The sequence below is a fragment of the Canis lupus genome, chromosome 7, assembly GCF_011100685.1.
Source record: "Canis lupus familiaris isolate Mischka breed German Shepherd chromosome 7, alternate assembly UU_Cfam_GSD_1.0, whole genome shotgun sequence".
NCBI lineage: Eukaryota > Metazoa > Chordata > Mammalia > Carnivora > Canidae > Canis > Canis lupus.
In genome coordinates, this window is record NC_049228.1 from 19,677,989 (window position 1) to 19,705,908 (window position 27,920).

Below are 27,920 nucleotides of genomic sequence, written 5' to 3' on the forward strand. Positions count from 1 at the left end.
GCAGGCTTCTCACAGAGAGGCTGATGTGGGACCTGATCCTCGGACCCCGGGATCATGCCCTGAGCTGAAGGCAGAGGCTCAACTGCTGAGCCACCCAGGCATCCTAAGTTCCAGACATTTAAATAGAATCCCCTGATTTTGATATATTCTGATTACTAGTGATAAGCTCATGCCCAAGCTGCATCATGTTTTGAAATTTAAGAGCTGTTTTCCTGGGGATCCCTGGATGGCTCAGTGGTTTGGCGCCTGCCTTTGGCCCAGGGCGCTATCCTGGAGTTCCGGGATCGAGTCCTACGTAGGGCTCCCGGCATGGAGCCTGCTTCTCCCTCTGCCTGTGTCTCTGCCTCCCTCTCTCTCTCTCTATGTCTATCATAAATAAATAAATCTTAAAAAAAAAAAAGAAAAAAAAGCTGTTTTCCTGCCTCTGCACCAAACTTGAGTTCTGGGAACTCCTACCAATCTTGTAATCCCAATCCTTTACTTTCTTCTTCAACTTGTTTTTCAATTTTTCATATAGCAAGGCTGTTTCCTACTAAGAATAAACTGGTTTTCTTTTTCCATGTATTAATTCTTGAAGTAAAAGGCAATTAGAAGATTATTTTTTTTTAATTTGGACTTTATTTTTTTAAGATTTTATTTATTCGAGAGAGAGAGAGAGAGAGAGAGAGAGAGGCAGAGACACAGGCAGAGGGAGGAGCAGGCTCCATGCCGGGAGCCCGATGTGGGATTTGATCCTAGGACTCCAGGATCATGCCCTGAGCCCAAGGCAGACGCTTAACCACTGAGCCACCCAGGCATCCCAGAAGATTAAATTTTAATAAGTATTCCTAAGTACTTAATATGTATCTCCCTGTATTACTTATGTATTACTATGTAGTACTATGTATCACATACTATGTATAAGGCACAGAAGTCCCTAATTTTAAATGGAGTCCCTGAATCATCAATCTTTTTTATGCATTTAGTAATTTTTAAAAAAATTGAAGTGCAGCTGTCACATAATGTTGCATTAGTTTTAGGTATACAACATAGTGATATGAAATTCTATGTGTTATGCTGTGCTCACCACAAGGGAAGCTACCATCTGTCACCATACAACGCTATTACAACACCCACTGACAACATTCCCAATTGTGAATTTTGGGATGGAGCCCGGTGTGGGGCTCTGCGCTCAGCACAGAGTCAGTTTACCCCCTCCCTCAGCTCCTCCCCCTGCTCTCTCTCAAATAAATAAAATCTTAAAAAAAGAAAAAAAAATAGGATTTGGGCTTTGCAAGCGTACCTGGGAGGGGAGATGGAAGTAAGCAAGGAGTTGAGGTTAGCAATCTTTTCCATACTTTGTACTGGCTACAACTTAAAATATTCTTTGTGAATGGAAGACAAAGTCATGATTTGGAGCGGAGAAGAGAAAAATACCTACAGCAGGAGAACAAAACACACCAGAATGACATGTACATTATCAGAATGTTTAACAATGTGTTTGTTACTTACCTCATATAAATTTAAAAAAAAAACAAACACAATAATTTAGCAGGAAAGAAAACAAAGCATGTGTATATTAAAACTCCAAACTTTCTCATTTTCTATCTACTTGGGAACTTTTTCTTTGACTTCTCAGGCTCAATTAATTTATCTGTGAATAAGCAAGGGGAAATGACTATAAAAAGATGTACATATTTTGAGGTTAAAGGTTTGGTTTAAACTCTTTTTTTTTTTTTTTAAGATTTGAGAGACACAAAGAGAGAGGCAGAGACATAGGCAGAGGGAGAAGCAGGCTCCCTGCAGAGAGCCTGATGAGGGACTCAATCCCAGGACCTTGGGATCATGACCTGAGCGGAAGACAGATGCCCAACCACTGAGCCACCCAGGTGCCCCTAAACTCTGACTTTGCTGTTCAATTGTGGGTAAATCACCTACTCTCCAAGAGTCTTTGATGTTCTATTCTTTCAGTGGAATGATAACAAGAAAGTTGGGGGCAAGGCTGTCAGGACCCCAGTTCATCCCAGAGGTCACTTGCAGCTCCCATATGCTGGGAAGACTTTCTTCCTTAAGCACTCATGTCTGCCTCTCTAGGGATTTAGAAACAGAGGACATGTTTTGTAATCCCAATCTCTTGGTTTCCCAAGTTGTTTTTCCCAACTTTCAGATGGCAAAACCGATTCCAACTAAGAATAAACTGATTTGTTCAGATGTAAGTTCAAGAGGTAAGCAGTAGTTTGAAGATTAACTCTTAAATTTCAATTCAACATTATCAAATACATACTATGTATAAAACATTGAGTCTCTAACTTTGAATTGAGTCTCTGAATCATCAATCTTATATAAATTATTTTGCCCTACCATGTGTCATGGGCTGGTTTATTCATGCAGTTGACTTTTGTCAATTTTTTTCAACCTTCCACTTCCATCCTTTCCATCTTGACAGGCCTCCTCTTGTTCAGGGAGTATACCACATCTTCTTGGCACAGTAATCACTTTGGCTTCCCCTTCCCCACATCAACGCCTTTATTCTTCAGTCTATCCTGCTATCTTCCAGAATATTAAACAGTGTCATTCCCCGACTAAGATCCAAAAAACCAACACCCATCTGTGACAAAGAACCAACTACCAAAATTAAAATAAAATGGCACAACTAACCACTGCCATCTCTGATACCTGGGAAGTTTCTTATTCGCTGCAGGAAAATGTCTAAATTTCCTTATTATTAAGGAACTGTGAAAGCGAGACCCCCAATGTACATTTCTAAGTTTACCTTCTACTGCTCTCCCCACAAACTCTCCTCATCTAGAATTGCCTTTGTACTTCCTCCCAACCATGAATGCTGGCCTTTGCCTTTTCTACTCAAATTTATGATGATCCATCAAATTCTAATCCAAGTTTCATGGCCCAATTTGGATTTTCAGATTTAATTTTGTACTCCCTTGTTGCTATTTCCTCCCTCCAGGACTTCTTGTTCAAGACATTTGTAATGGCTTTCAGTCATACATATCTTTTATATTTCATGCGTCAATACAGGTTTCTGAACTTGTACATTTCTCTTACACTCAGTTTCATGGCTGACTGGCTTATTTTCACCCTTCAAGTCTCAGTTGACATGTATCCTCAGAGAGGCCTTCCCTGGACATGTTGAATTATTTTTTTAAGTCATTATCTTATTTATTCTGTTCCTTGCCTCTCCTGTCCAAGGAGGATATAGTCTCCATGAAAATATGAACCTTGTCTATCCCTTTTGTTCTCTCTAGCTGCTAACAACATGCTAGGCACATGATGAGTAGGCAAGACTGCAGGAGAACGGCTACATTAAGTCCTTGGTAAAGCTAGATTATGTTTTAAGGTCTTCCCAGGAGCCAATCTTATCACAAAAGCAACAGATAGACTTCTTACTTTCAAAGGATGAAGGCACTTGATTTATCAGTTAGTAACCTGTGCTTTCTGAGTTTGACTTTTGCCTCCCCAAGTAAATTATGGATTTTTAAAAGGATCTCCCAGTATAGGTATTTAAAAATCATTATAAATGAGTGATCAAATGAATGAATCATATTATTGGGTGAATGAATGCTATTTATTAAATATATATTACACCCAAAGAGAATGCTGTGTAATATTTGGTAGAACATTTCAAAATGAAACGACCCCATATAACTTAAACTATGAATTTATAACAAATATCAGAATGGGTGTTAAGGAAAATAGATATATCTATAGAACCAAATGAAAGGGAAATTGGTTTTTCTAGAACTACTATTTTTTTAAAGTTTTTATTTATTTATTCATGAGAGACAGAGAGAGAGAGAGAGAGAGAGAGAGAGAGAGAGAGGCAGAGACACAGGCAGAGAGAGAAGCAGGCTCCATACAGGAGCCCAATGCGGGACTCAATCCAGGACTCCAGGATCATGCCCTGGGCCGAAGGCAGACACTTAACCACTGAGCAACCTAGGTGTCCCTAGAACTACTATTTACAATAAAATAGTCACACCCTTTTCTTCTTATTTTAGTGATATATGAAAATATTATTTGATATTATGGTGCTTTCTTTAACTGTAGCAAATGATAAACAAGAATGGACATACAATTAGTTAGGGTACTAATTTTTTTTATTCAGATTTTGGACCAGTCTATTTTCAGGACAGTTAAAATACCTCAATAGGATATTAATTAAGAAATACTTAATTTTTGTGTGTCAGCACTATTTTCCTCAATGGTCCTATCTATATAAGTAAAACAGTTGGATCATTTTGCTAACTTGGAATGGATTTGATTATTATTAGTGTTTTGGTTTTTTTTCATAGCAGTTTTTGGATTTTTGCCTTAGTTGTCGTGAGTTATCTTAAATTTCATTCTACCTAAAAAACAGATTTGGGACAAACTGAGATTAGAGGCTAGATTAAATGTAATGAAATTAAATTCTAGTATGTGATTCTCTTTGTTAGCTGGGTGAAGGTTAAGAGTTACTTGCTTTTCTTTGCTGTGCTTTCAGTCAGACAACAATGACCTATATATATTGGGAATGAAGAAAGACAGATTTTCCAAAGAGAAATTGTTGGGCCTGACAACATATTTGGACAATCAGATAACAAAAGTGCTTTTGAAGATGTTTAGTCACTGGTTTTACAGACATAAATACGGGAAAGCTATTACTCTTATAAAAACAGTACTCACATCTATCAGAGCTCAGTCACTTGATGAACTCTGGACATTCACTTAGCAGTAATTCTTCCCACTCAAAAGAAAATATCAGAGAGGGTGACAAAACATGAGAGACTCCTCACTCTGGGAAACAAACAAGGGGTAGTGGAAGGGGAGGTGGGCGGGAGGTTGGGGTGACTGGGTGATGGGCACTGAGGGGGGCACTTGATGGGATGAGCACTAGGTGTTATGCTAAATGTTGGCAAATTGAACTCCAATAAAAAAAAATAAATAAATTCTTCCCATTCAGAATTACCTTCAAAGAAAAGGACAGATTCTCTCATGGTCATCAGCACAGCTAAATTCCAGGAGTACAAATATTTAAAAATTTCTATCAAGTGCCGGCAAGTCAGTTTCTGAGCTGTGTAATTGGGCTGGTGCCCATTCTGACAAAATTCCTAAAACTAGACATGCACTTGCTTTACCAAATTTAGAGGGATCTTGGAGAGTAGAAAACAACTAGCTAAATTATTTCCATGAGTAGGTAAAATGCATGAGGACAATTCAGCTTCCTCAAAAGTTCCTGAAGATGGTTTGTCTATAGTCAAGATTTTTTACTGTGTATTAAGTCATATTAATTGCTGACTGTAGGGATCCCTGGGTGGCTCAGTGGTTTGGTGCCCGCCTTCGACCTGGGGCCTGATCCTGGAGACCCGGGATCGAGTCCCATGTCGGGCTCCCTGCGTGGAGCCTGCTTCTCCCTCTGCCTGTGTCTCTGCCTCTTTCTCTCTTTGTGTCTCTCATGAATAAATAAATGGGGTCTTTAAAAAAATAAAAAAATAATTGCTGACTGTATGACCCGTTCTGCTTGTACAATATAAACGTGCAATTTGTGATAGAATCTGAAGGGATCCTGATTTTATTTTCACCTCTACTTTATCTACAAAAGAAGAAGAAATGTTTTTAAGGTACAGTAATATAAGTTGAGGGGCAGTGTAGAAAACTTCATGGTATAAGTCTGATAGTAAAATGATCTGACTTGTAGGAAAGTTTTTCTGGGAATGAAGTCTAGGATGAGTTTATGAGGGGAAAGGAGATGAAAGAGTGAATCCTATATGATAGTATATGTAACAGTAATGAAAGGGTGTAAATTAATATTTTCAAGGCGAAATGAAAAGGCAAATGTAGATATAAAAATTTTGAATCTAGAAACCCAAAGATGAACGAAGGACTTGGGGTAGGAAGGATAGGCAAGAAAGTAAGCATTGCTGATGAGGAGGAGAATGATGGAAGTTTCTAACCTGAAACTAGAATTAGGAGCCTAATTTCATGATTGTAGTGATTAATTATGCCACAAATGTAGTAAGATACAAACAACCTGGCTCCTTACAGACTCTATCTAAAGAATAACCGTGATATTGACAGTGCTTTATTTGCTATAATCCTCTTACTGTATTTAAAAGAAATTAACAAGGAAAACATTTTAAAAATGTAGTGATAATCTGCCTAATATGTTCAATTAGAAAGCAATAATTAAGAGAAAATTATTGTTTCCACTTATCAAGTTAAAGTATTGATGTAAATGTATGGGTATAGTAAATGTATATGAAGAGTACAGGTGATTACTAGTAGATATTTAACGATTAAAATATAGTTCTTATTGTTCATAAATACTCTTCCTAGATCTGTGCTTTCATCATGACATTTAATTTTTAAATGCATTATAAATATATCTTTTAAAAATATTTAATTTATTTATTTAAAAAGAGAGAGTGCGTGATCAGGGGAAGGGGCAGAGGGAAAGGAGCAGAGGGAGAGAGAATCTCAAGCAGACTCTCAGCTGAGACCGAACCTCATGTCCAGAGTCCAACATTTAACCGGCTTAGCCACCCAGAAGCCCCGCATTATAAATATATCTTAATTAGAGTTCACTCCACCCTAAATCTCTGATTAGCTTTATATCACCAAGAATTTTACCAGTGTAGGGGAGGGGAGTAGAAAAACTAAACTTTCTCTTCTTCTCCTTCTTCTTCTTCTTCTTCTTCTTCTTCTTCTTCTTCTTCTTCTTCTTCTTCTTCTTCTTCTTCTTCTTCTTCTTATTTACTTAAGAGAGGGATAGTGAGGGAGAGCATGAGCAGGGGGTAGCAGCAGAGGAGATGGAGAAGCAGGTTCCCCACTGAGCAGAAAGCCAGATGGAATGCAAGGCTCTATCCCATGACCCTGGGATCCTGACCTGAGGCAAAGGCAGACACTTAACCCACTGAGCTACTCAGGTACCCCAAACATTCTCTTCTTTAATAATGATGAAAAGAGCAGTTGGTAAGTAGAATGTTACCAGGTTTAAGATATCTCTGAACCCACTATCATGGAAAACAAATTCAGCAAATATCCTTTGAGTTCCTGGTGTAATATACATTTGGGGAGCGGGTTGACTAGAATGAAGAAGGCTTGCTTCCTGTCATCATAAAGCATAACATATATTTCCTTTTACAACCAAATATAATACAAGTTGATTAGTGCTCAAATGAATTGTTTTATGCTGAAAAGGGGATTGGGTATAAAAATTTTCCAGACAAAGTGGTAATTGAGTTAAGCCTTCAGGATGAAGATTATTTCAGTGGCACTTAAGGGCGAGGTGTACAGGAAGAATTAGTTTCTGTGTTGAAAGAAAAGTGAGGGTCTATTAGTTGGAGGCCAAAAATTTCACAGGCAAGAATGACTTTGATTTTCTTTGATTAATATTTGGAAGAAAGGGATGACTGGGGGCCCCTGGGTGGCTCAGATGGTTAAGCATCCAATTCTTGATTTTGGCTCAGGTCATGATCTTAGGGTTGTGGGATGGAGCTCCACATGGGGCTCCACACTCAGTGCAAAGTCTCCTTGAGATTCTCTCTCTCTCCCTCCGCCCCTTCCTCACTCATGTGCCCTCTAAATAAATAAAATCTTAAAAAAAAGAGAAATGAATAACTCATATGAATGATATTCACACACAGATAAATAGTAAGAATACCAACTCATTATTTTACTATAAACATGGTCACAATATGGACCAGAATACTCAAGCATGGCAGTGCATAAAAGGGACATATTATTACAAGCAAATTTGTTACTGGTGGACATTTAGAATCTTCTCTGTGTCTATCTGCAATCTGAATTGGATTTTCCTATTCAACTCTGTTAGCGTTCTTTTTTTAACAGTAAAAAATTTTAATAAGAAATAGGTACACATAACTCTAGTATTCCCACTCCTCCCCTGTAGTGAAGTTCAGGAAGAAGGTGAAGAAGGTGGCCTGATGTTGGCAGGACCAGGTTTTTATCTCTGAAGCCATCTCCGATCATAAAACTGACTGATCGGATCTAACTTGAAATTTGCAATGGACAATTTTGCCTTTACATTTTCCACGGTAATTATTACACTGGTATTTTAAGTTCATCATAATAGTGACATGCAATGTTAGGCACACAGAAATATATCCAAGCATACAATTAGAATTTCTGGAGCAATACATGGACGTTGTGACTCCCTCTAAGTAGCCCAAAGCATAGCCACCTGTATCAAATGTGGAGAAAAGGACTTCTGTACTGATGACTTGGTCTCAACTTTGACCAAAAGGCCAGTTTCACTGAATTTGTTTCTTGGTTGAAAAACACAAATCAGGCCAGAAGAAGACCTAGACTATGAGAAATATCTTTGAAATAAAGAAGGCAAGTTTGAAAATTTTTGAAGGCATACCTGTGTTTATCTATCATCTATTTATCTATCGATCTATTGATCTATCTATCTATCTATCATCTATCTATCTAAATATTTAAAGAAGGTATCCATTGGCATACTGGCTAATTGTTTTCATTGAATGTATAGATTTACTACAAATAGTATCTCATTCCTCATGCCCAAGTTTCCAGGAGGCAAATCACTTTCATGCAGTTAGAGCACAGGATAGGTGAAGCAGAAGTTGTGAAAAGAGAACGGAAAGCAACTTCATGTAAAAGAAGAAAAATCCATCAAAAACATCAAGTTCTTCTTTTCCATTTTTTGAGCCATGTATTTTGACAAGTATGTACTTCCTTGTTAATTAATTCAGCCACTTTTAGGACTGTTCTACTTGCTTGCTTATCCAATGCTAATTATTATTAGGGCTCATCATTCTCAGTCTAAAATGTTCAGGTGTTGATAAGTAACAAATGGTATGAAACTCATTGACTAGTAATAATGCAAAAGGAGGGACGGTGTTTAAGGAGGCAGCTACCATACCACTCAGTTTCAGATGGGTTTTACCAGTAGTCCTCCTAAAAGACCTTCACTGATCACCAGCCCAGGAAGAGGAGTCTTCAGATGTAATTGATAGCACAGCCTGAAGCAGGCTCTGAAAGCAGTGTCTCTCTTAACCTAAGGTGCAGGCAGAGGTCCTTGGAGCCAGTAGATATAATTTTGGAGAAAATGGGATAAAGATAGTAAATCTGAATGTGTACTATCCATTTAAAGGTCTATCTGAATAGTGAAATCGGGTAGGGGCCCAAAATGGATGCGGACATGGAAGCCATGGAATAGGGCAATGAGAGGTGGTCTACATCAATTATAGATAATTGATATCTATATTAATATATAGCAGTATTGAAAGCTACAATTTTTTATTATCAAACTAGAACACTATGAAGCTCATGAAAAGGAAATCTTTGTCAGAGTCTTAGGATGAGCATACCTTGCAAAACATAATCTTTGACCATTTGTACCTAGGGAAGGGGAGAAAATAGTAGTATGCTCTCAGTTTTTCGCTTCCACACACACTGCCTCTCAAGAAATTTGGGGTCTCCAAAGATACAGATGCAATGAAATGTCAGGACACTTGCACCCCGATGTTTAAAGCAGCAATGCCCACAATAGCCAAACTGTGGAAGGAGCCTCTGTGTCCATCGAAAGATGAATGGATAAAGAAGATGTGGTCTATGTATACAATGGAATATTACTCAGCCATTAGAAACGACAAATACCCACCATTTGCTTCGACGTGGATGGAACTGGAGGGTATTATGCTGAGTGAAGTAAGTCAATTGGAGAAGGACAAACATTATATGTTCTCATTCATTTGGGGAATATAAAAAATAGTGAAAGGGAATAAAGGGGAAAGGAGAAAAAATGAGTGGAAAATATCAGAAAGGGAGATAGAACATGAAGGACTCCTAAATCTGGGAAACGAACTAGAGGTGGTGGAAGGGGAGGTGGGTAGATGGTGGGGGTGACTGGGTCACGGGCACTGAGGTGGGCACTTGATGGGATGAGCACTGGGTGTTATTCTATATGTTAGCAAATTGAACACCAATAAAAAATAAATTTATAAAAATAAAAAAAAGAAATTTGGGGTCTTCTTGATAACTAAAAAGATCTTGATCTTATGAGACACTACAGGCCTTTTTTAGGAAGGAGATATTTATAATATGCCATGTTGAATTTATGGGAAAAAAATAAAAACAAAAAGGAGTTGATATTTGGGCTGCAGAAGGCAGATAATCCAGCAGACTTAATGATGGAGTCTGCAGAAAATATATTCTTTGACAATGCTAAAAGAGAACTAGGAGAGTGTGCCCCCTATTTGATTAGGGCCAAAACTAGAAGATGCTGTGTTTGAAAACAAGCTATACAAAATGAACCTCTCAATCTTTAAAGACAGGGATCCATTCTTGTGGGCTTTGGATAAACTTAAACAGTACACTTTCCTTATTACAGTGACAGAGGGTATTTAAATTTGTATTACCCATTTGTGATTCTACATGATGAGATTTTTTTCCCCTCTGTATCTCAAAATATACATTAGAGTCTTTGGTATGTCTTTAATCTTAAATTTCCAAACAGTCGGGTAGGTTATCAACTCAGGTGTTTTGAGTTTGGGGAGGAACTATTTGAATAGATCATTTAAAGTGGGCTTACATCGTTCATCTCCTAAAGGTACACATTTGATATTTTGGGTCTGTCTTAAACTTTCCTTGTATAAAGAATGCAGATGCTATTTAGCTCTTCAATTTTGTTCTGACTTGTTTGGGCACTTGGGAGGTGGGAAGAGGAAGCAGTAACTGCTTGAGCACAATAGGTGCTTCCACACACACACACACACACACACACACACACACACACACATCCATGAGGTTTAGGACCAGGTGACTTACGCATTACTTTAAGCACGTTTTGTGACTTCAGCCTGGCAAGTAAACATTTACGTTTAAGATCTCTGCTTCTGCGAGAACACAGCTTTCCCTCTCTTCCTCTTTCATTCCACCTTAAACAGCTTGCAGAAGCTAAAGGAAACCAGCCCACATTTTAGCTCCTCCTACCAAGGATCAGACTTGAACTTCTCCGCAGTCCCCGCCGAAAAAGGATCCCGACTGAAAGCTAGAGGCCAAAAGGAGCCAGAAGAATCTCATGTAACTCGGGGAACAGTAAGCAATATATTTACTCTCGCCCCGCTCCACTTCCCCCCCTCCCCTCCACCTCCTTAGCTTGAGGTCTGTATCTTACTTGGAAGGGAGAAAGGACGGAGGCAAACCTGGGATCCACTGCCTTACAAAGTCTGCGTCTTCTCTCTCTCTGCCTTTTGGAAACCAGACACAGGTCAGGGAATTTAATTTCTTTCTAACAAGTGCCAGCTTGCTTCCCGGGGTCTGAAAGGTGCAGGGGAGTGGGACCAGGAGGGGATTCCCTCATCCAGAGCCGGGACCGAAAGCGCACGTTCCCCGGGGCAGAGGTGGTTCTCGGTTGGACTCCACGTGACGCTGCGCCCTGGCGCCCCAACCTCGCTGCGCTCCTAAGCGGGGAGACCTGGGGGGCTCCGTCTGGTTGCAGTGAAAAAAAAAAAAAAAGAAAGAAAACAAGTCATTGCCATAACTTATGCAAAAGCATCCCTGGGGTTTTCATATGCTGCGGGGTTAGGCGAAAAGAAAGACGATGTTGAAAAGAGAATCGTATGTAAGACGCCTGGTACTCTAACTCGCCCTTCCCTAAGTTGTTGGACCTGCCAGGAGAACCAAGCTCAAACCTAGATGCTGGGAAAGACTTGAGAGAACAAGAAGTAAGGTTAAGTTTTGAGCGTGAATACTCTTTTGGTCATTTCATTTTAGACTAAGAAGTTTAAAAGGGCATTTGGATCTGAAAGAAGAGTGGCTTAACATATCTAAAGCTCTTACAACTCATAATGGTAGCTGTAAAAATAATGATTTTCATCTCAAAAACTAGAACAGGACATGCTCTTCACATTAGTTGATGATGTAAGCATTTATTCAGCTAAGGTGGATGGATGAAGTCTACACTCAGAAGCATCTCATTTGGATGGGTGTCAATTCTCATTTATGATGTTTGCATATATAACCCTTTGAGTTCGAGGAGGATTTGTGTTGTGTTTTGTTTCTGTTTGTTGCAGGAATTTGGAATCGTAGCCCAAGAGATATTTGCAGGGAATCAAACCCTGTTAAGAATTTTTAAATTTTACTCCAGAAGTCCTTAGACCCTGACAATCAAGTTTGATGGTGGGATAAGAAACAAGTATTTACTTCTTTCATTGAGCCAAGGAAGAGTTAAATTTTAAATTAAGCAATAATTGTGAAATGCACAGAGAAGTGTGTATTCTGCCTTTGCTCAAAGCAGCTTTACAAACTTCCTGAAAAGGCAAGCACAATTTGTGGGTCAAGAAACTAAGAAAACTATTTAATAATTTTCCTTTTCCTACTTAAACAAATTTGTGTTTAAGTAGGAAAAGGAAAATTATTAAATGATACATTTTAACATTTTAAGTCCCTATTGGGGTATTTTGCATTTATGTTTAATTAGGGAAGGAAAATTGTTAAATAGGTTTCCTAGGACCTGATAAAGTTCATTCCATAGAAATAATTTGGCCTGATGGTTTTTAACCCATCAATATTTTTCTTTCCTGGTGTCACTGCTTAGAAAGCAAAATCATGAGACCAAATCATTTTAATATTAAAACATATGTTCCAGGAATAAAAAAGAGGAAGACACAGTTGCTGTGGTTCCTTTTCCTCTCTCATAAGCCTTTCATTTGCCTTCAGTTTATTTCCCTCCTCTTGCTTATAGACTTTATAGCTTTAATTATTCTCAACTTTTTTTTTTACCCACAGAACCTTTTACACATCTTATGAAAGCTATAGACTCCTCTCCCCAGAATAATGTGTGTATGTGTGTATGCTTCTCCAACATGCACAAATTTGGAGACACCATTAGGATGATCACAAACCCTTCAAAACAATTCATGTCACATGAACATGTAGTAGTTTCTTGAACTTTGGAGTTTTCTACTAATATTAAATAATAAATCATTTTCTTATAGGAACTATTGAACAATGAATATTGCAGTGTCCATGTTGCCATTTATTCAATTAGCATTCTGGAACTTATCTAAGCAATTTGGTGTAATGGAAAAAACTACTTTCCTGAAAACCAAGTGACTTAGATTCTTGACTCAACCCTTAGAACTAACTGTATGATGTTGAGCTTGCCTTTTTCTGTAGAATCTGATATTTTTTATTGCTGAATGCAGTAAGTAAAACAAACAGGAAAAGAAGATACAAGTTATATTTTATTGGATTATGGGATGTCTGTATTTCTTGCTTTTATTCCAAAATTCCTGACAATGTTTCCCAGGAGGATTCTTTTATGATATCCTTGTTTTTTACAAAGGTAATTCCTGGTCACTGTTTAAATTTCATTAGATATAGAAAATTGCAAAGGAAGAAAGGAAAAAGATGACCTATAATCTCCTCAAGGGATAACTCTTAAAAATGTCATTCATTCATTTATTCAGTCAACAGATTTATGGACTATTATACATAAGTACAGAGACAAAGGAGACAAAGAGACACAAATTCATGAATATATATCTGTTTTTACTTCTAGGCATTTTTCTATACATACATTCACATGTAAATTTTACAGAATTGTTATTACATTTTTAAAAGGTAAACTGAGGCATGTCAAAAATTTTAAGAGTTTGTTTGAATAAAACTTGATTAGATAGGGACAGCACCAAAGGGAAGTGGATAGAAGCTCTTTCCCAACAGGATCTCCAAGGAGAGACTTCTGTAAAGAAAGAGTGGAGTCAACATAACAAAATTATTGATTGCCCCTAGTTTAAAGCCTAGTTGGCTGTTTGTGATTGGTTGTCTTTACGTTTCAATTCTGTAGGTTTAGTTTTTAGAGCAGTTTAGATTTTGGTTTGCTTATGTAGGCCATCGAGGCATTAGAGTCACCTCGTCTAATGGCCTCCTTGTTTCATTAGTTTAACACATAGTTGCTATTTTATAACATGCTTAGTCCTCAGTCATGAAGTTTTCTGTTAACATATGATTTTTTTATACTCGTGTATAATTTTGTATTCATTCATATCTGAAACAAATATTATTGAGTCCCTACTATGTGTTAGGTGCTGTGCAAGTAATGGCAATCTATCCATGAGCAAGAGTGGTTCTCACCGTGATGTAGTTTGTAGCCTGTGGAAATATTATATTGGTTGATTATAAATTGTTGGATTTTTTTTTTAATTTTTTAAAATTTATTTATGATAGTCACAGAGAGAGAGAGAGAGAGGCAGAGACACAGGCAGAGGGAGAAGCAGGCTCCATGCACCGGGAGCCCGATGTGGGATTCGATCCCGGGTCTCCAGGATCACGCCATGGGCCAAAGGCAGGCGCTAAACCGCTGCGCCACCCAGGGATCCCCAAATTGTTGGATATTTAGGTGGATTAGTTTTCTATTCTAAATAATGTTTCAGCTCTTTTTATAAGTGTTTGTACACATCTTTGTACTTCCTTTGGATAGATTTTTAAAAGTGCATACCAGGTTTTAACCTACAAAGTTGTGAGATCATAAGCCAGTTTTTTATCAAAACACTCTTTTTTCAACTGTGAAATCAGAATAATCATAACAATTGAGTGTTTGGAGGATTCTCAAAAATATTTAACAAAATATCATGGAATTATTTTTGCCATTTTGCTCTTGAGAAAAATTGTATCAATTTATAAGCACTATAGAAGAGTAGAATTCTATATGCTAACACGGTGTAATCACTCAAACAGAACAAACAACAACAGATTCAAAAACTTAGTCAATGGTTGTCTAAAAGGGTATCTTGTTTAAATTTATACTTTTTTTCAGAAATAAGGTTGGCTAATTTTATAGTGGCCACTCATGTCTATATTTATGAATTGCCTCTTTCAATGTGATTTTTAAATATTTTATTTTTCAGTTTTAATTCCTAATATGGTAAATTTCAATAGAAATAACTCATATAATCCAAGTTCCTTTAAGGTCCTCAATAATTTTGAAGTGTTTGGGGGCCTTAATATCAAATGTTAAACTGGAAGTAGAAAATTCTCTACTGCTTTTCTCAATTTTGGAAGATAGTTCTTATTTTAATGAATTCAAATGACTTCAGTGAGACTCAGCAAGCTGATAAGTGATCCTTATCTGAGTTTGACAGCTGCTGGGATAAAGAGGAGAGATTGCACCATTTTCTTCTTTATTCCTTCTCAGCACACACATTTGTGAAGCCCTGGTCCCTCTTTCTTAATCTACTACCCCATTTTCTTGACTTCTGGAGTGTGCAGGGAAATTCAGGCATTTCAGGTAATGGTAGATTTTGAATGAGAAAGCAAATGTCCATCATATGGATAATTTCATGATCTTATAATACATAAAACTCATATATATATATATATATATAATATAAAACTCATATGTATACATATATAATACTGAGCTTATCTTGCTTAGGTTTTGATTTTACTATTTAATTTATAATTTGTTTTTTTGATTACTCAGTTGGAAAAAATATCAGGGGGCCAATAATACCTTTCATTTGCATAGCATTTTGTGGCTTATAAAGGGGTTGCTTAATAACTTCATTCCCACAATAACCATGTAAGTTAGCAGAGTACGTATTCCCATTTCAAAGATGTGAAAAGAGAGAGATTGAAAAGTCAAATCATTTGTTTAATGCCCAAGCCTTACAATTTCTGTTTTCATGCATTTTATGTTCCAAGTGATTGAGTTATATTTTCAATTTTGATGCAAGCTATTAAAGCTGTCAACTTCTTCTAATTTTTATTAACATCAGAAAAATTATAGGGGAAGAACCAGAAAATATGCATCCTAATTCCTTATTAACTCCATTGTTCTGCTCTTATATCTGGGCTACTGATTAACATAATAGGGAAGTTACACAAGCATTTAAAAATTGATTGAAAAAGTAGTGTATGATTTAGAATTTTTTGTCTTAGAGGTATGTAGTATTTTACATAGATATATGCCACTTGGAGAGAATATGAAGAATATGAAGTTTTAGCCAAAAGTACAAAAATAGACACATTATGAGTTATATAAGTACCAATTTTACCAAAGATTTTACTTCCATGTGGTAGTGGAGCATTCTCTTAGAATGTTCTAAGTATAACCTACAGAGCCTATGGCTCTTTTTAGTTCTTATTAATCCTGGAAGTTGACCTAAAGCGTTTGTGTCAAAATGGTTACTCTGACCTTGGATTTATCATTATTTGACCTTTCCGAACAATCCAGGAGCTTATGGTCAACCAGATACTCCTTTTCAGCGGTGAAAACCAACTTTTGTTCCAAGATGGTGTATCATGCCTATGTGTAACTTCTTAGGAACTGATGTAGAGTGGGTCAGGTTTGGTTGCTGGATGCCGCTGTGCCACTAGAAACCAAGGTCAGTGAATAGCTTCTGCATTTTAGTCAGTAAATTGACATACTTTCAATTTGCTCCATACTCTACTGCCCATGGCATTACAAGATAAGCAGGTTGAGTGCAATACATGGACTGTAAACTGTGATGTTAGACCCCTTATGGAAGGAGGTATTCTTGCTGGATTCTGGATTCATAGTTGTAGAAGAGATCAGAAAAGATCTCTTCTGCCTAGGATAGGCTGGGGGCAAATAAATAAATGGTATCTTTTGTTTTCTTTGGGTTCTCACTTTTAATTTATTGAAATGAAAGAGTAATCTATCTTGTAGACTTTTTTTTTACGTGTTTTTGGTTCCATATTATGAAAGTATTGAGAAAAGTAATTTAAAGCAATTATGTAAGAATTTATAGAAAAGCAGTTTGGGGAACAGTGCCTAAAGGTGCATGTAGCTATGAGAACCTGCCGTATAGATACCTGCATCTGTAATTCAGATTTCTTAATATCCATCAGTCCCTTGTTATATATATCACAAACATCAAACAGGTATTAAATTCCTTTCCATTCAACTGTCATGAAGAAAAGACAGATGAATTTAAAATTGATTGAGGTCATGGACTTCGGCCTTAATGAGATAACACTAGAGCAATTCCATCATTCACAACACAGTCTTCTAAATCACTACTTTTTTTTATTTTTTACTACTTTCAATTTTTCAATTTATGATGGGAATTCATGTTCAGTTAAAGACTTCAAAGTATTGTTGGGTCCTTGATCCTTAGAAAAAGATACTAATAACATATTTTAGGAAGATTTCACATAACAAAAATTTTAATTTAAAGAGATTTCCTGGTTAAAAATTGCACACTCTTAAGATGGTTACTTATAGTCTAATACTTGGTACTTATTTTTTTTTTAAGATTCTTTATTTAGAGGGAGAGAGAGTGTGTGTGTATGTGTTTGTGCACGCACACATGCATGGGCGGGGAGTTGGGGGGGAAGGGGCAGAGAGAGATCCCAAGTAGACTTTGTGTAGGCTGGACACAGGACTCGCTCCCATAACCCTGAGATTCTGACCTAAGCTGAAACCAAGAGTCAGAGTCGGAGGCCGAACTGATTGAGCCCACCAGGTGCCCCTACTTAGTTTTCTTTTCTTTTCTTTTCTTTTCTTTTCTTTTCTTTTCTTTTCTTTTCTTTTCTTTTCTTTTCTTTTCTTTTCTTTTCTTTTCTGTCTTTTCTTTTCTTTCTTTCTTTCTTTCTTTCTTTCTTTCTTTCTTTCTTTCTTTCTTTCTTTCTTTCTTTCTTGTGATGATCTCCAAGGAAGGATTTTTTTATATTTAAAATACATAAAAGTTCACAATAGTTACATGGGATTTTTTTCCTTATCTGCATCACAAACAATGCCCCTGCTGTCAAGGAAAAGCAATAAAAGAATCCATTTTGTGAGACTCATTCAGTGTTTGCAAAAGCTCTTACTGTTTAAATTATGTTTTAGATTGACAGATTGATTAGGTTGAGTAATACCTTGTGAATTACTGTCAGAGTAAAAACAGTCTTGTATAAATTATGATTTTCCATGAGTAAAATAATTTCCAGCTTTTTATTAATATACTATATAATGTGCCTAGGAAAACAGTAGGAAAAATGTATCTTTTTAATACTTGGAAAAAGAATAGGTTTTATAGAAAGCAATTTAGAAAATCTGTGCTCTCTCACTTAAGAATCTTACCTGTTGGATTAAAAAAAAAATCTGGGTCTTAACCAGGAATGGTTGATCACAGGGCTGGGTGCATATATATTCCTTCACCAGTTCAGGAAGTTTTCATTCATACATACATACTGCTAGGCACAGTGCTACCTTTCAGCATACCTGGGTGAATAAAACAGGTATGATTAATTCCCTCTTGGAAGAGAGAAGCAATAGTTAAGCAGATGGTAAACAGATAATAAAGGAAGCAACCAGGTTGCAACAGCTGAGAATAACCTGGGGAGGGGAAGGATGGAAGGCTTTTGCTGAGGTGAAAGGCAAATGGAGCTGCTGACAGATGGGAAGCCGTGAGTGGGAGGTGAATGAGTGAGTGGGAGTGAGCAAGGTGTGGCTCAAGCTGGGTCTTCTAGGCAGAGCATTTACACCTGAGCCAGAAAAAAAACAAAACAAAACAAACAAACAACAACAACAACAAAACAAAAAAAACGAGGGAGCTGGGTGGAAAACCAGGGATTTGGGAGATGTCATGGTTGCAAAGAACTTGGTTCCAGGGAAACAGAAGCTAGAAAAGTGACTTCGTTTGAATACTGCAAGGTCATTAGTGATCTTAATAGCAGTTTCAGTGGAGTGGTGGGGACAGAGTGTGAAGGAAGTGCAAATGAGGTGGCACAGGGATGGGAGGTGAGGGCCCCCCACGGCGGGGTGGGGGGGTGGGGAAAGGGGAAATGGATACCCTGTGAGCACTGGCCCTCTAGCGATGTCTGTCAATAAACTGGGCAGAAACATGGAAGCATGGCAGGGGAAAAAGAATGTGGAGAGGGACTTTCGTGGGGTGGCCAGTCAGGTCATCCAGGAGAAAGTCCTTTTGACTGTTCAGAAAAGAAAAGCATGACTGTCTTGTACTTTTTCAGAGGAAGAGAGGGAATTTGTGTCCTAAGAGCCACATGTGGGGCCAGGTCTCTAACAAGAGGAGAACCCAAAAGTACAGGGTGTTTGCTGCTTTCGTGGTAGAAAGGTAAGAAACTTCCCTCTGGTGCTGTTTTCTCAGTGAAGGGAGGTGTGGTCCTCAGCTCAGACAGGGGGTGGTGGATGGTGAGAGATGAGCAGGAGAAGGAAGCGATTTTCTAGAATGGGAATGCAAGCACAGAGAAACTTACAAAGATGCTGTGGAGTGTCCAGGGCCTCTTCTGAGTGTTGAGAACTTGAAGCGAAAATAAAACCAGTCTGCCAGGTTATGTGGTTGTTCTCCAGCTACAGGCTAGGAGCAAACCAGAGAAGCTAGAATGGCTGGGTTCTTCTGGAGTGGAAGTTTTGCAAGCAAGCAAGTCTGGAAATCTTTAAGATGAACAACCAATGTCCTAAGCAAAATCACAAAAGAAAAACAAAACACCTAAAACAAGAGTACATAGAAATTTGTGAGCTTATAGAATACAGATATATAAAGATATATAAATACCTTTTATCTAAGGTAATTATTAACTAGCAGGGAGTAGTTACAAGTTGGCTTGATTTCCATCAGGTGGTAGGAAGGGATTTGGTCTTTGTTGCTTTCACTCCTGTTGGATTTTTACCATACTGGTTCCTGGCCCTGGTTCTATATATCAGTGAACCTGCTCTAGGAGCCATTGTGCTGGTTTTTTGTTTGTTTGTTTTTTCCTTCTTGTCCTACTTGCTAGAATTGTTGTCCTTCTGAGCTTGGATTAAGAGTGCGCCTGCCTTTATTGGGTGCCTAGCTAAATCCAGTGTCTGCCTTCTATCACCTCTGCCTCTGCTCTTCTTAACATTTGCTTACTTCTCCAGGCTCCTGGAAGCCATCAGTACTCCCTCAAGATAATGCTGGCTAGAATTTGAAGCATTATAGCTCTATAGTAGAGAGATAGCTAAAACATGTAGTTGTAGTGGTAGAAACTGACCGTCAGAAGAGAAGGCTTTTTTTTCTTTTATAGCCTTGCTTTCAGGATGTTCTTTCTTTAACCTGACATAAACCCTTCATTTTGCAATGAAAAGTCATTTCCTTCTCTTTTCTTTTCAATCCTTCGAGCTTTGGAGAACAGCTGGTTACTATAATTGAAATGGTTTTCTTCAGGAATGAAAATAATATTCTTGAAATATTGACTCTTAACATTTTTTCGAGGTTTAAAATAAAATCTTGTTGTTGCTTCAATTCGTTAGACATTTTTCATAAATCCTCTTAACATCAAAGTGCTTTAGTTTTATTCAAAGGATGGCCAGGCACTTTCATGAGTGGAAGCAATGAGCCCGTGTGGGTCAAGCCAGGCAGTATGGTGAGGGCAGTATGGTGAGGAGGGAAAGCTCTTTGTGACCTGATCCATTTAGGTTTGCTTCTGGCAAACCTTTCCCAGTTGCACTACCTGGCACTCAAGTTTCTTTTCTGTCCTCCTTTCCTCCTACCTCTGTGAGACATGCCATGAATTAGAAAGTCATTCTGTACTTTATTCCTGCTTTTGCCCATATCTGTTAGGCTACAGTTTAGATATAGTTCTCTAACTTTTTCCTGTCCAAAATGAAGGAAACATTTGCAAACTGAATGGGAGAGTATGGCACTGTTTTTGTTAATTTCATATTTTTACAAACCCACTGGAACACTTTTTTTTAAGCTTTTATTTATTTATTTGATGGAGAGAGAGTGAGCATAAGCAGGGTGAGTGGTCAGCAGAGGGAGAGGGAGAAGCAGGCTTCCTGCAGGGCAGGGAGCCCGGTGTGGAGCTCAATGATTCCAAGATCTGGGATTATGACCCGAGTATAAGGCAGATGTTTAACCAACTGAGCCACCCAGGTGTCACCCCTGGGACATTTTATTATGTCACCAGCAGAAGTGCAACAGAGGCATTCTTATAGATTTTATTAATATCCTTGGTACTGTTCTCTAGCTGGTTGATCAAAGGTGGAGAAAATGTAAATTTCATATTTTGAAGCAAATGACAGTGTTTCTAATTTATTCCAACCTGTATTTATTTCATGTAACATCTAAATATTCACATTGGGCTTACACGTTCATCTTGGTGCTGGCAGAGGTGGATAGTACAAAAAAAGCACTTAGTTTTGTATCATTTTACCTTTTATTGTGCTGTTAGTTCTTTTGTCCTCAAAAATGTCACACTGAACTTGAAAACTATATAGGTACACTCCACAGACGTAGAGAAAACGTGCTTGCAAGGCTCTAAAGCATATATAAATATCATATAAGGGGTTTTCTAGACCAAATGGACTCCATGTATTTCAACATAATGGGTTTTCTTTACAATCTGATGTTTCTATTTCATGAATTTTATAACGTCCTACTGTATCAGGGGGTCCCTGCAGCTTTCCCAGACTTCCAGACTGGTTGTGGCACAGAAAGAATTCCTGAGGCTATTCCTTTCAAATGCTTACTTGCACAGCTCTTAATCCTGCAAAAGACAGGGTTTCCTGTTTAGTTCAAAAGTGAATTGCCATTCACAGTATCTAGAAACACATTTCGAAAGCTTCTTACAACCTGAGAAAAGAACAGTGAATTTCCACTCCAGTCCCGTGTAACACAATCCAGGACGTGTAGAATGCTCATCTCCACTTTTGTCATTTAATTTCCGATAATGCCTGGAATGGGTGGGTGTACAGCTCCTCTGATCCTCCACAATCCTGCTATATTGATTTGTCATCTTTTTCCACTTTTAAGATCATATCAATGTCCATATTTTAACTGCAAGGTCAATCTCACTAGCTGCCTGAAATAGTTATTGTGTTAGTTGAAAAAAAAGTAAAACAAACCCAAAATGTTGATAATTTCATTCAGTAATAAAAGGGTTCTCATGAAATGTTTAAGTCAGTATGACGATTTTCCTGGGGGTTTTCCCTGGACTGTTTAGAAGAAAAGATATGGCTTTCCCTCCTGTGGCAATCTTGAGTACGTCATGAGAAAAAAGCAGCAATTAAGGAGGGAGTGGAACCCTCGACAAAACGCAAATACTCCCTAGGGGAGGATTTTTGCAAACTGTCTGGGCTAGAGAGAGAAAGCTGTAGAAGTAAATACGCCTCTCAAAACATTCTCTTTTTTTCTAGCATTTTGTGTCACATTGTTTAAAAAAGTAACACCAAGTCATCAATGTTATCCTTTTTTTTTTTAAAGTAAAAGAACATTATTCTACATTTTCTGAAAATGAACATGGTATTAGTTAATACTTGGGGTGCCTGGATGGCTCAGTTGGTTGAGCATCTGCCTTCAGCTCAGGTCACCATCCCAGGATTCTGGGATCAAAGAGCCCTGCGTGGGGTTCTTTGGAGTTGCTTCTCCCTCCCTCTCAGCCCCTCCCCACTGCTTGTGCATGCTCTCTCAATCTATTTCTGTCTCTTTCAAATAAATAATATCTTTGAAAAAATTTTAAAAATATGGTTAACACTTGTCAATGTAGTGGTATTCCACAATTGCCTATGTGGGAAGAGGAATTTTTAAAACAGTCCATCTACTATTTGTGAGTAAACATCTTACAAGTATAATTCAAACCTAGAAAAGGGTGAAAGATGAAAATGACTCTTTTAAAGTTTAATTTGAGCAAACATAAATTCAGTTTTTCATTTCTCTCTAATTTATATCTTGAATCTACTCTGTAGTACCAAACAATAACTTTGCAACTTCAAATTTTGGTCAAACTAATATATATATATATACTTTTTATTTTGGCTGTATTTCCTTTTTAGCTCGAGTATGTAAGGGGCAGGGGAGAGGAAGACATGTGGTAGGATAAAGAGAAAGAGTACCTGGTTCAGCCCTTTCTCCTACAGGGTGAACTTGGCTAGTGTAGGAGAGGAAAAATTTCTTTCTACCCTTCAAAGTTCTTCCAGCTAGTCTAAGAATTAAATTATCATGAGGCAGATTAACAGGAGAAAAAGCCCAGAGTTTAACTCTGTGTACATGGAAGCAAGACCTAAAGAAATGACCAAGACAGGCAGTTTTTGTATTTTTTTGGACAGAGACAGTAAGTCTGTGAGGAATTGACAAGACAGATAAATTACTGTTTGGTGCTTCATTTAGTAGGGAATCCTAAACTAACTTGGGCTGGGGTACTAATTTAGTAAAAGTAACAAGGGTCGTTCATACAGCCTTTTCAGCTTTGAATTCCCCATCTTTGGTGATAAGGATGTCTCTTTAACTTCTGGTACAGGGAGGGTACCTTTTGCATGGGAGATTTATTTTCTGCTTTGTGGAGACAAAGGTGGGATGGGAGGGTGGGATGTGGGGGGTGGTCAGAGTGTTCTTTTTGCACTGGCTGTTTCTTAAGTAACTTTTATTTAAAATAATCAGCATGCCAAAGGGGCACATTTTGGAGCAGTCTGTCCTTGGCCCCTACACTATGTTTGTTAACATCTTTTGGCCTCAGCTTATATATTTGCACAATGAAGTTCTGCCTGGGTGATGGTTGTGAATATTTCTTCCAATTTCAAATTTTGTGAACTTAAAATAGGATAGTGGCTTAGTTTTGGCCACCAAGGAAACAATGGAAAATAGCAGCCAACTAGACAGTCAAGGAAAGAAAAGCCAAAAACTGGCTCAGGGATGAGGAGACATTCTTGCTTTGTTTATAATGCAGCATGTGAAACTGGGCCAGCCAGTTTCCTAGCCCTTAAAATAGACAGGTTCACCTGGATTAGTACTTCCCAATTGTGAAGGGGTTGAATAAACTGTTCTGTATTGTGTTTTATTTATAGAGTATGTGTGTGTGCACACACATATGCATGCTCTTTTTAAATAACCCGACAAGGGAGACTGGCCCATCTAAAAGATGCTGTAGTGTATCCTCTTTATCTTATCCACAATTCTAGTTTAGACGCATTTCCTATCACATTTGAACCTCTCTGGCTGATTGTGTCCCTTCCTTCTAAAGCACCGCATTTCTCCATGAACAGTTGAATGCTTCTTTATTTGACTGCTATGTTTATATTACTGATGTGTTTTAGGCAGAGTTGTGCTCGCCGTGCATCATATGTTGAAGCTCTAACCTCCGTATCATAGAATGTGTCTGCATTCAGAAATGGGGCCATTAAAGAGGCGATAAAGCTAAAATGATGCCCTTAAGATGGTTCTTAATCTAATCTGACTGGGTTCATTATAAGAAGAAGAAATTTGGACACAGAGACACCAGGGATGTGTGGGCACAGAGGAAAGACTGTGTGAGGCCATGGGGAGAAGGGGACCATCTGTAAGCCAATGAGAGGCCTTAGAAAAAAAGCAAATCTGCCATTGCATCCATATTAGACTTCCAGCCTCTAGAACAGTAAGAAAATAGTGTCTGTTTAAGTCACCTACTCTGTTTTTTTTTTTTATATTCAAATTCAATTAACCAACATATAGTGCATCGTTAGTTTGGCGTTTTATTATAGCAGCTCTAGCAAACTAATACAAAGTGTCACTTCCATCGTGCCATCTCTATGCTGAGATCCTCTCATATGCTGTTGCTTAGTGTATAATGTCTCTGAATCTCTGCCTGTCCTTCAGGGTCTCATGTGACAGGACACTAGAGAAAAAAAGAATTTGGTATGAGGCCGAGGGTCAGGATTCCAGGGCCTTCACAACCTCTGTTAACCCAGATGACCTGGGAAAGTTTCTTAGTCTTCCTGGAAGACAGTGCTTCCTCCTAGAATGTGGTAAGGGAGACTTTGCCAATTAGGCAAATCACTTAACCTTTCTAAAGGTTAAGTTTTTTTTTTTTAATCTCTAAAATGGTAATAATCTCTGTCATTATGAACATGAAATGAGGTGGTATATATAAATCACTTAGCATGGTACTTGGCACCTAGGAAATGTTTAATGAAGGTGAACTTTTAAAGTTAAGTAATCAAATTAGCAATTGCTAAGATATCTTCCAGTTTGTCATTCTAGAGTCTATTAATAGGCTTTGCTTCCCCTTGATTATTTCTCAATACAAGACCTCATCTGTGGTTTTCCCCCTGGCACACCATACAAATTCCCAAGTTTGTTCATTCATCTTTTCAGTTAATAGTAATTGAGTGATCATCTGGGGCCCAACAGGAATACAGGGAGAAGGAGATGGAACTTGCCTCATGTTGCACACAGTGAGGGGAAGCATACACTGTGTATAATGGGATTGTAATGTGTAACAGTGTGGCAAGAGATATCAAGAAGATATATGAGGGTCCTAACCTAGTAGATAAAGAGATAGTTTAAATTTACAGTGGAATCCTGCAGGACAGGTAAAGACTGTCCTGTAGAGAAGGTGTGAGGACAGGGGAACAGCACCAGGGAAGCTGGAAGTTGGACAAAGCATCTTCAGTGAGAGTGTGGCTCACTGCTCCTGTCTTTTTTTAGAGGAAGTGTTTTTCATTTCCCCTCTCTATACATTTAAGCTTGATCGTGATTTCGAATATCAGCTTAGTTATTCTCCTTTTCTATCAAGCCTTTTTCCTATTTGAAACCACCTGACTCTTCCTTCTCTGAAACTCTAGTAGATACTCTATATACTTGTCTGTTTAAATAACAAACTCTCAATAATAGAAATTTGAGAGATAAAGAAGCAGTGCCAGAGACCTAAGAATAAAAACAGCAGGACAAGCCAAAAGAAGTAGCATGGACATTAACCACAGGGATGGGGTGTCTGCCTGCAGGATATGGAAGGCAAGTTCCATTCCTTTGGGTTCCTAGCTTAGGAAACACAGTTAATTAATGTGCATCTTTGGTGGCATGCCTTTAGATTTCCTTGGGAATAGGGAAGTTCTCTTAACAGGTTTTCCATACTAGACTGAGACTGTGGCTTGAGAGACATTTCTAATACAGAGCAGCTCATTTGCTTATCTTAATTCCTGTTGTTTATTTCTCTCTTCTGTTGATGATAGCAAACTCTTTGCTTAGCCCAGTTTTAAAAAAAATTTCCAGCAAAATAATCCAAGAATTAAAAACAGTTGTGTCATTATGACTATATACCTATGCAAGGATGAAGATGGTGGGAACAAGAGTGCACTGCTTTTTGCCTTTGGAACATCTTTCTATCTCCAGCATAATGGAGAAAGTTTTGAGTTTGGAAGCAGACAAGTCAGTGGCCCAGGATTTTTTTATTTTTAAAATCTCAACAAATCAGAAACAGGAGTATTTCTTCATTTCTATTACAACTCATTGTTGAGTATGGAAAAAGTACACAGTCTTTAAAAGAGGTGCTTAACAAATTTGCCTACTTGAATTTCTTAGAAACTTCCAAAGAGCCAAATAAATCTCAGGAAATTGGAGCAATCTGGGGGAAAAGCACTAGTTTCATAAGCAACCACAATAATAACAAATGATAATTTTGTGTATTTTATGACCGGCTAGGTACTGTGCTTGATGATTGACATATTTTCTTTCATTTCGTCATCCCACTGCCTTTGTGATGTGTGGGGGCCATTTCCTTCATTTTACAGATAAGGAGACTGAGGATCAGGCTCCTACAGTCAGAGAAAGGAAGAGACAAGCATGAACTGAGGTCTGGCTCCAGCAGGGAGCTTTTGTGTTGAGCCCCTTATTAAACTAATCTATTCTGTTATACAGTGAAATGAAAGGAAAGAGGGGCACCTGGGTGGTTCAGTGGTTGAGCATCTGCATTTGGCTCAGGTCGTGATCTCAGGGTCCTGGGATTGAGTACTGCATTGGGCTCCCCATAGGGAGCCTGCTTCTCCCTCTTCCTATGTCTTTGCCTCTCTCTGTCTCTCTCATGAATAAATATATAAAATCTAAAAAAAAAAAAAAAAGGAAAGAGGAATGGATCCTTGGCTTACCTATCTTTCTTTCTTCCTGATGCCACAGCTCCTTCTCTTCCTGTTGTCCTATCGCTCTATGCAGGGAAAGAGAATTGACAAAGCAGCCCACTCTATGTTTCTGGTTCTTGTTCACTTTTCCCAGAGAAGCCTGTCTTGCTCTGACAACATGACTAAAAGGGTTTTGGATAGACCATACACTATTCAGCATTCATGGAAAGCCAAAAGTTACATTGCACAGGCAAGTATGCTACAAAGCGTATCCAAATTTCCCCTCTCATTAGTGTTCAGAAAGTTTCTAATGACAGGGCAGCCAAAAAAAAAAAAAAAAAAGTAAAGAAAGAAATTAAAGAAAACACGAGCTTTCTATCTCTTGCTTCAGACTTAAAAGACTGTATACTCACCAAGGCTGGTCATTCAGCTTAGTTATAAGAAAACAAAACACAAAACCCCCCAAACTCGTGTCTTATGAGCATTCATGACAATGGTTGTGCAACCTAGTTGCAGTAAGACTTCCAGGACTGAGCCAGTTGTGGGGAAAAAAACATTTTCCCAGTGTTTAATGTGGCTAGCTGGACAGAATGCCTTAATTTCATAAAAACCTAAAATATCTACTACTACTAGGGGGGGAAAAAGGATAAAAAGGATGCCTATTTGTAACTGGAATTGAAAATGCTGTCACTGTCTTGACAATAATGACCGGTAATTTTACCCTGAAGAACGTAAACCTTAGTCAGTTCCCATATGACTGTTTTATTTCTTCTTCAGAACTTACTTTGGAATGGAAATTGCACATGTAAATTAGACCCATACACATGTATTGGATTTTTAAGTAACTTTTTAATTTTGAAATAATTTAAGATAAATTGCAGAAATATCACTGAGTTCCCATATCCCTTTAGCTAGATTTCCCCAATGTAACAGTTTACATAAACATTAGGATATTATCAAAATCAGGAAATTGAGAACAGCATAAGTCTATTAACTAAACTACAAATCTTATTTGGATTTCATTGTTATTTTGTATGTTTTAGATTTTACCCAGTCTGACAATCTCTGCCTTTTGACTGGAGTATTAAATCCACTCACATTTAATATTGTTATAGTTATGGCTGTATTTCCAACTGCCGTTTTGCTTTCAGTTTTCTCT

At 37.9% G+C, this 27,920-nt stretch overlaps 1 protein-coding gene and 1 long non-coding RNA gene across 10 annotated transcripts in view; one reads left to right on the plus strand and one right to left on the minus strand.

Moving 5' to 3' along the window:
- Positions 1 to 10,903: 10,903 nt before the first annotated feature.
- Positions 10,904 to 27,920, plus strand: part of PLA2G4A (phospholipase A2 group IVA) — a 151,277-nt gene continuing 134,260 nt past the window's right edge. For 2 of the 8 annotated variants that reach the window (XM_038542331.1, XM_038542332.1), the window contains exons 1-2: positions 10,904 to 11,058; positions 18,946 to 19,049. The gene's annotated coding sequence lies outside the window, so the exon portion shown is untranslated. Of the gene's footprint in view, positions 11,059 to 11,086; positions 11,231 to 18,945; positions 19,050 to 27,920 lie in introns of those variants that run through there. The other 6 variants (XM_038542333.1, XM_038542335.1, XM_038542330.1 and 3 more) reach the window with 4 other exon arrangements.
- On the minus strand, positions 13,495 to 26,905 carry LOC119872519. Of its 2 annotated transcripts, none has more exons than XR_005362026.1 (4): positions 26,792 to 26,905; positions 19,192 to 19,392; positions 18,056 to 18,196; positions 13,495 to 13,708 (listed from the first exon to the last, which is right to left on the minus strand). It is a non-coding gene; the product is annotated as an uncharacterized LOC119872519 (long non-coding RNA). The 2 variants fall into 2 exon arrangements; XR_005362025.1 differs by lacking the exon at positions 13,495 to 13,708 and adding an exon at positions 17,629 to 17,735.